Consider the following 8267-nt stretch of genomic DNA (forward strand, 5'->3'; position numbering starts at 1 on the left):
CACACAAAAGAGAACCCAAACTTTTATTTGCTGCTAACCCCCATGTTACACCCTCCCCAAACTACATCACTCATACATCACGGTTACATCATGAAAGGGGAGGTCTGGTGGCAGGAATCTGAGCATCCTGGACCCTACCCCATGGTTCCCCTTGCCCTCCACCAAACACCCATCAAGTGTAACAAAAAAGATATTCACATTTCCCTGTTTCCCAGCCAAGCTAATCCCACCCTTTTGCCTTCATCTGGGTTTGTTATTTCTGGAATGGCTACCTGTCTGGCACTCAGGTATCAGGAGGCCAGGAATTATCACTCAGGCAGAGGGGCTGCTGAGGAGCTGAGCTCACATGTCTATAGGAATTTATTTAGTTTCCCCAGTGAGCCAGTACATAGATGCATTTATCATTTGGTATTGTGCAGCAGAGGCCCTTTGAATAGATAGGAACTGTGATACTGTAAAGTGTTTTGTGGAGACAAATCACAAAAGTTACAAAAGTGATTGTGCTGATTTTGGTAGTGAGCTGCATGTGCATGAGGGGCAATACATAAATTCCTGCAACAGGACCAACCCCAGACACGGTGATTCCCTCCCAGGAGCACCTTCCTGACAATATCCGCCCTCCCTTCCCCACAAGTGGGTGGGGTTTGCGGCATAGCAGGGCTCACCTGGGTGGGTGCCACCCACCTGCTTGAGCTGGCCTTTGACCTGCCCTCGGCCAGGGAGGACAATGGACGGCCGGCCGGGGGTGGGCCCAAGGCCAAAAGAAAAGAGGCTGACTCCTGTTGTCCAAGCCTCTTTTGCTGTTCTTCCTCCCAGGATCACCTTCCTGACAAAGGTGCCATCCTTAGTCTGGGGTTAAACGGAGCTGATCCCGGCAGAGCCACTGCTGCAGTCAACCCCCCTGGCAATGGGGCGGGGAGCCTCTATGGGAGCAGAGCCAGCCCCCACCTACCAGCCAGTCATAAGAACACCCGAAGAGCCTTGCTGGATGAGGCCGAAGGAGGGCTTGTCTAGTCCGGCATCCTTTTCTCAGTGCCGCCAAGCAGGTGCCCCAAGGGGAAGCCAGCAGGCAGGATCCGGGCACAAGAGCAGCCCTCCCCCCTCCGTTGTTTTCCAGAAGCACCGCTGTCTCCAGCTGTGGAGGGCAGAGCCCAGCCGTTGTGGCTGGCAGCCATCAATAGCCCTCTCCTCCAGAAGTGCCAGCTTGGCCCTGGGGCCCTGGGTGCCATGCCGTGAAATTTGTGGGTGACTGGCCCCTTCAAGGGGAATTTTGTGGGTGCTGGGGCACCCAGGGAGTTGGCACCTATGTTCTCCTCCATGCCTATTGGCATGCTTCACCTTAGACCACCCGAGCAGTTCCTCCCTGGCATCTTGCAAGGCAAGTTTCTGCCTCTGGGGTGCACCCATCCCAGTTGATTTATTGCGCGTCGGGGATTTTGCAAACTTTCTCACTGACAAAGCATTTGCAGCTCTAGATACACCTTTGCCCTGAAGGCTGATGCGACCTTGGCTGCGCGTTGGCCAAAGGCAGGAGTTGATTTAGGTGCTGGCAATGCCCACGGGAGCCTCTTTGGCCTCAATCTGGGGCAGGGGGCCCATCCAGCTCAGGGAGGCCTGTGCCACCAGTTTCCACCCACCACTACAACTGGACCACTTGGAAACTGCGGAGGGTCCAGGCAACCACACAATGGTTTGTCTGCCTGTTGTGGTCACCGGAATGTGCCATGCAAGGCACTTCAACCCAGTGATTCCCAAACTTTGCGGGGGGTACTGCTCCCTTGCTCACCCCCAGTGCCCACGCACCCTATAAAAAGCAGTATTCAGAACAGAGGTTTGCACAGCCCACTAAGGAAGATAATAACACAAGAGAATTCAAAACAGGAACAATTAATTGCACATTTTTTATTATTATTATTATTATTATTATTATTATTATTATTATTATTATTAAACTAGTTAGCTTAATCAATTCAAGAAAACTGATGAAGTTGATCCAGTGGCATCAACTTTTCAAAGTCTGATAGGCAATCCCATTTTTTACCACCCACTTCGGGAACCAATAATAATAATAAAAATAAATAATAATTGTCAGAGCTGCCCCAGGTCCCAGCTCACAGAGGACCAACGCCAGGTCGTCGTTATATACAAAAGTCTTTATTGAAGTTCAGTTTCCATTTCAAAGCCGTAGCGCGCAGCTCTACGTCTTAAACCCTAGACCGCCGAAGTTCCGTCTGAATCTCCTCCCCCTTGACACCAGTTTAAGACTCTAGCCCTGCTCCACCTCTTCCTCTGCTCTCTCCTCCTCTGGGTCCTCCTGTCCGCTGGGGCATTCCCCTTTCTGGACTCTTCTGACGCTGAGTCCCCTGACTCCTCCCCTTGCCTCCGGCGGGCTTTAGGACCTGGCTCCCCATCCGGGTCCCCTGCTGTCCCGCGCGCCTGTACATTTGAACTTGGCTCTCGCGCCCAGCCAGTGACCTTCCTCCTGACCGTTACACTGCTTCTGTCACTGCTTCCCTCTTCCGGGATGCTAGCTGGACCTGACCTCCCCTCCGTTGCCTGACTCTCCGATGGAGGCATGGTCAGCCCTGACTCATCTTCTCTCCCTGCTGGGGGAGACGCTGGCCCCGAGATCTGGGACTCTTCCCCCCCACTACGCTCTGGTGGGGAAGCTGGTCCTGATCTCCAACTGCTGCTCTGGGAGTCCCCGCTGGCCCCTTGCTTCTGGAGTGTCCCCTTTTGGACCCCCCTTGCCCTGGCCACCGGCGCCCCCTTCTGTGAATCTTCTGATTCGCTGGAGAGGCTCATGGAATCTCTCGGGCCACTGTCATCTTCTCCTACGCTGCCCTCCGATTCTTCCCCTTCGCTCTCCATTTCCTCTCTTCCCTGTGCCTCTGCTCCTGAGCCCCTGACAACAACAACAACAACAACAACAACAACAACAATTTTATTCTTAATACCACACCCATCCGGCTGGGTTTCCCCAGCCACTCTGGGTGACTTATAGTACATATAAAAACATAGTAAAACCTCAAACATTAAAAACCTCCTGATACAGGGCTTCCATCAGTTATGTAGTTCTTTATCTACATAAAGGGAGCCACTACCAAGAAGGCCCTCTGCCTGGTTCCCTGTAACTTCACTTATTGCAGTGAGGGAACCAGCAGAAGACCCTCGGAGGGGGACTTCAGTGTCTGGGCTGAATAATGTGGGTGGAGATGCTCCTTCAGGTATACTGGGCCAAGGATACTGCTTTAAACTACTGCTTTAAACAGTATGACGAGAGAAATACTATGGACCACCTGAATGAAAGTGGTGGAGCACTGGTGGTCCTCAGACCACTGCTTGGTGTTCTGGGCTCCAGCAGCCTCAGCTGGAGGAAGGCTGGTTTTTGCTGGCTCTCAGGTCTTGCCTGGCAATCCTGCGGGAGACCTTTCACATGCAGCGCATTTGCCCTGCCCTGAGCTGTGGCCCTTCCCCAAAGCAAGGGAAGGCTTGAGGAGCCCCCAGGAGAGACTGGAGGTGACCGTTGTTGCTGAGCCTAGTGAGAGTCCTCCCAGCTTCATAGACTCGCTCCAGGTGAGGCCAAGCCAGGCTCTCACTTTTGCAAAGCAGGAAATCAACTTGCCAATGTGCAACTGCTCATGAAACGGCTACACCTGAATCCAACAGTCCATGCAAATCCCTCCCCAGGCCGCAGAACCTGTTTGGGTGAAGTGAGGCACGTCTTGTTCCCTTATCGCTGAGCAACTGGAGATAGTCACGGCCCAGTCGGCTGCAGAGGTCAGCAGTCCAGGCAGACTTCATTCCTGTCAGGAAACCTGGAACGCAGCCTCCTCTGCACGGCCGGGTGCACCACGGGGACTCAACGCTTGCAGGCAGGGAGAGAGAGAGCCAGGGCTTGCTGGTCAAGAGCTGCCGTCAGGCTCCCCTGAAATGCCGGGCCCTTCGCAGGACCCTTCCAGCTAGGAGCCACCGAGAGCCCTCTCTTCCACAGAAAGGAGAAAGGCCACTCCTCCAAACGCCTGTTGCTCTGAATCATGGATGGGAAGAGGCTTTCCATGCACATGTGAGAACAGGATGCTGCGCTACGATGGGTCCCCCTTGGCCTGATCCAGCTGCAGCAGACTCTTCTCACACTCCTACAGCAGCATCCTCCGTGATCCAGCAGAGCTCTTGGCAGCAGCAGCAGCAGCAGCAGCAGGAGGAGATACTACCCCACAAATGCAGAAGGAAGCCTGTTGAGGCACGTTGCAGCCACCTGACTGCCGCCTCACAAACCCCATCATTACCTCTCCACACGCTGCCTGCCAGACTCTGGAAGCAGGCGGGGGAGGCGGCCCTCGGGCTCTCCAGGCCCCATGAAATGACCCATAGGAAAATGGCAGGCCCTCTCAGCCTGCCTTTCTCTCCAGGTAGATTTGTATCTCGATCATAGAACAGGTCACCTTGCAATGCTCGCTATAGACAGGCAAGACGTGTTAGGATTTTTATCCACCCAAGCTGCTCAGTAGTAGCTCTATGGTTGTTTATACAGTGGTACCTCGGGTTACAGACACTTCAGGTTACAGACTCTGTTAACCCAGAAATAGTGCTTCAGGTTAAGAACTTTGCTTCAGGATGAGAACAGAAATCGTGCTCCGGTGGCACGGCAGCAGCGGGAGGTCCCATTAGCTAAAGTGGTGGTTCAGGTTAAGAACAGTTTCAGGTTAAGAACGGACCTCCGGAACGAATTAAGTACGTAACCAGAGGCAGTCTCAGGAAGTCTCAGGACTGTGGAGGTTTACTGCTGGAGAAGTTAGTTTCACTTCTGTGTGTTGCTTTTCTGTACTGGTGCGAAGAGAGCACAGACATGCTGATGGATTTTTTGTATATAGACTGTAAATAAAGTAGTTTGAGAGCTACTAATTGACTCTTTCTTCTGCAATGAGATTCCAGAAGACGAGCGTACTCCTCTCAGGAGGGAGGGGTCGCTTATCACCGGTCTCTCTGGACTGAGGAAGATTTACAGCCAGAGAGACGCCCCTGTGTCTTGGGAAGGTGGCGGCCTTCCTGGGCGTTTTTTCCAACACGACGCAAATCCTGACAAACCACTGATAAACTTTTGATCTAAGGCTCCAGTCTAAGTCGTTTGGGGCTGCTCCTGGAAGATGAAGATGTGGCTTTCTGACAGCTGGGGTGTACATTTTAGGATGCACCTTATTTTTGTGACTGTATGTTGTTTTAAACTCTTTAAACAAGAAGGTGGTTGTGACATAATAAAACAAAACCAAAAGTTATACTGCAGTGACATCTGAAGACGAAAAGAGGCGAAAGGAAGGACATGTCTTTTGAAAGTTAACTTTTCAAAGATTTGCTGGCCAGCCATGAAAGCAAGGCCCCGGAGGGGGCGGCTCTGCTCAGAAACTGCCCTTGCAAATCCCACCTGCAAGGAAGGAATGCTGCCCCCCCCCCGCCTTCCCCCACAGCCCCTTTGAACCTCACAAAGGAGCACTTGGCAAAGGATGCGGAGAAATGACTGATTGCTGGACAAAGACCTCCGTCTTGGAGAATGCCTGCGCAAGCCTCTAAAGTAAACACCCCCCTTATGAAGAGGCCCCTTTACAAGGCAGCTGGGGAATGCAAACCAGAGGAACTGGAAGGCCCCACAGCCACCTCCAGCCTCTGAATCTGCTCCCCTGGGCAGCGGAAGAGCAGGTGCCCACGCTGCCCAGGCGGGCGTGCTCCCGAGGGGGGCGGGGCGCAGAGGGTGCCCTCCCAGGGGCAGGAAACCGCTCGGGTGCCCAGAGTGGTGCACGTGCCCTGCAGTCAGGGGGTGGAGCAAGCCACCCAGGGCGGACATTTGGCGTGCCACCCACCCGCGACTCCCCCAAGCTGTCTAAATGAAGGGGGAAGGGGGGAATGCCACCAGCTCGGGGCAGGCTTGAGACTCAGGGGCAGGTGGCGAGCCAAATGTCACCCCCCTCAGCAAAGACACCCAGGGTGGTCTGTCCCCACCGCACCCCTTTCCTTCACCCCCACCCCTGGGTAATGGGGGGGGGGCTGGGAGGGCCAGGCACAGACCTGGTCTGGATGCTGCCCTTAGGATCCAGCACATGGGCTGGGGGGGGGCAGTTTTAAGGAGTCTGCATGTCCTTGAAGATGTGTCTACGGAGACAAGGGAGCCTGGAAAACCCACCCCCTCCCCCTGCTCCCAAAGGTGGGGGAGCTTTGTATTTTCAGCAGGAAACTGTTGGGACAGGGGGAGCCCCTGGGTCTCCTTCAAATTAAATGTGGTCAGTTCCAAGTGTGGTGGTCGAAAGCGCAAATGATGCCTCATGCGGACCCCAGAGGGGCTTCTGGCCATCCCTAGCTGTCCTGAGCAAAACTGAAGAATCCTGAATTGTGCAGGCTGTTTATGTTAGCCAGATTTAATATGTTTCCCTCGATGACAGTGAAAGGAAGATATTTAGCTCTCCCAGAAGCAGAGCATCTCTGCAAATGTAGTAAACAGGAACCTGATACTTTGGAGCGTTTTTTCTTTCTTGTCATTTTGGCATTTATGCCAGAAGACAATTATTAGAAGCCTTGCAACTCAATAGGCTGATTTCTATGCTACCAACGGTTCAGGACCTGCTTTCGGACAGGAATGATCAAATTACTTTCATAGTGGCTGAATTTTTGAGTGCTGTCCATGTAGAAAGAAAATTAGTGGTTCTTAATTGATCGGGGATTCGGTAGTGCAGTATTGTATTATTTATGCAAATTGATTTTCTCTGGAGTTAAAGATCTGACTGGGACAAATCTTGTTTTGTTGAGCTCGTATTTTGCACAATTTGTATATGGTGTCTGTCTGATAATGTGTGGTTTGCTAGGCCTAATAAAGGATTACCGGTATATTATATTAACTGTCCTGAGCTCTGCATCTTCTGCCCCAGGAGGGGCAAGAGGCAGCTCCACTAGAGGGAGGGTCTCTCTAGCAGGACCCCCCCCCCGACAGATAGCAAATCTTCCAAGGCTCCTCTGCACACACACAGAGTATGCGCAACACAAGCAGCTCTGATAGGAGAGGTCAAGGTGAATCTGTACACACACACCCCCCTTGAGTTTTCCCTATGTGGGAGCAATCCAGCAGCTGCTCTCAGTGGAGCTTCAGTTCCAGCCGGGACCCAAAAACCCTCAAAAAGCGAGTGACAAAGGCAGGTAGCTCCCTCCCCCACTGGTTCCCTGGGTGCAAAAGTGCAGAGTGCACACTTGGGTGTGCAAGAAATCATGCAAGGGCCACAACTGGCATCCACATGAAGCAAACACCCACCAATTTCTGTTCAAAAAGGTGATGCTCTAAAGGTGCTGTTTTGTCAGGAGGTTGGGGATCAGCTGGGGTGATGCAGAGCCCCTTCCAATTCTTGGGGTCCTGTATCCAGGGAGGGTTAGAATGATAGAGAGGTCGCTGTACTAGTCAGGCATTGTAAGACAGTGGCCGTACCTGCCCAAGTGTCCTCATCAGCATCACAAAAGGATGCTGGGATGCAAGAGCTTCCACTAAGTGAGGGGGCCCTCCAGGCTAAAGGGGGGGGGGCTTTTCCTCCCCTGCCTCCCCCCTGCTCGGCAGGAAAACAAGAGCCAGAGAGAGAGAGAGAGCGCTGAGATGAGCTGGAGACCCTGAGCTCTGTTTGCTCTGTGCTGGTTCCAAAGCTGTGACTAATGGAGGCGCAAGATCCATTGGGGTCTAATGCTGGGAGCCCCTATGTCACCGGGCTCAGGCTGTGTAGATGAGTAAATAAACCATATGTCTGCGGGCCTCTGATGACCTTCATTCCCAAGAAGCTGAGTCCTTTGTAAGCAGCTGGAACCCCTGGCACCTCTCATCGCTTGGGGTGGGGTGCAACCGGATTATCCGATACAAGCAGCTTCTTCTTGCAGGAGTCCGGCCACCAGGATCTTGTGGGCTTCGCAGAGCGAGCTGTTTGGGGCAGAAGGGGCCAAGACGCTCCTCTGGCGCTGCGTTCACGCTGGGCCTGAGGCCGGAAGGCAGGCCAGCTCCAGGCCATTCGGGTGTGTTGCGGCTCCTTTTTTCGGGAAGAGCAGTGCTAGCCCTGACCTTCTCCCCTCCTTCCAAGGGTGAAACCCCCGGAAGACCCTGGCCCCCGTCTGGGTCAAGAGCAGGAACGAAAGACCCTCCCAGCACAACATGTGGGAAGGGGCCGAGGATCCTGCTGCAGCACCCCCTCAACCCCCTAACCCAACACCTGGTCTGCCCCAGCTGCAAAAACGACACAAAGGGGGGGGGG

Source organism: Podarcis erhardii, assembly GCF_964252035.2.
Source record: "Podarcis erhardii genome assembly, chromosome: 8".
Taxonomy (NCBI): Eukaryota; Metazoa; Chordata; class Lepidosauria; order Squamata; family Lacertidae; genus Podarcis; species Podarcis erhardii.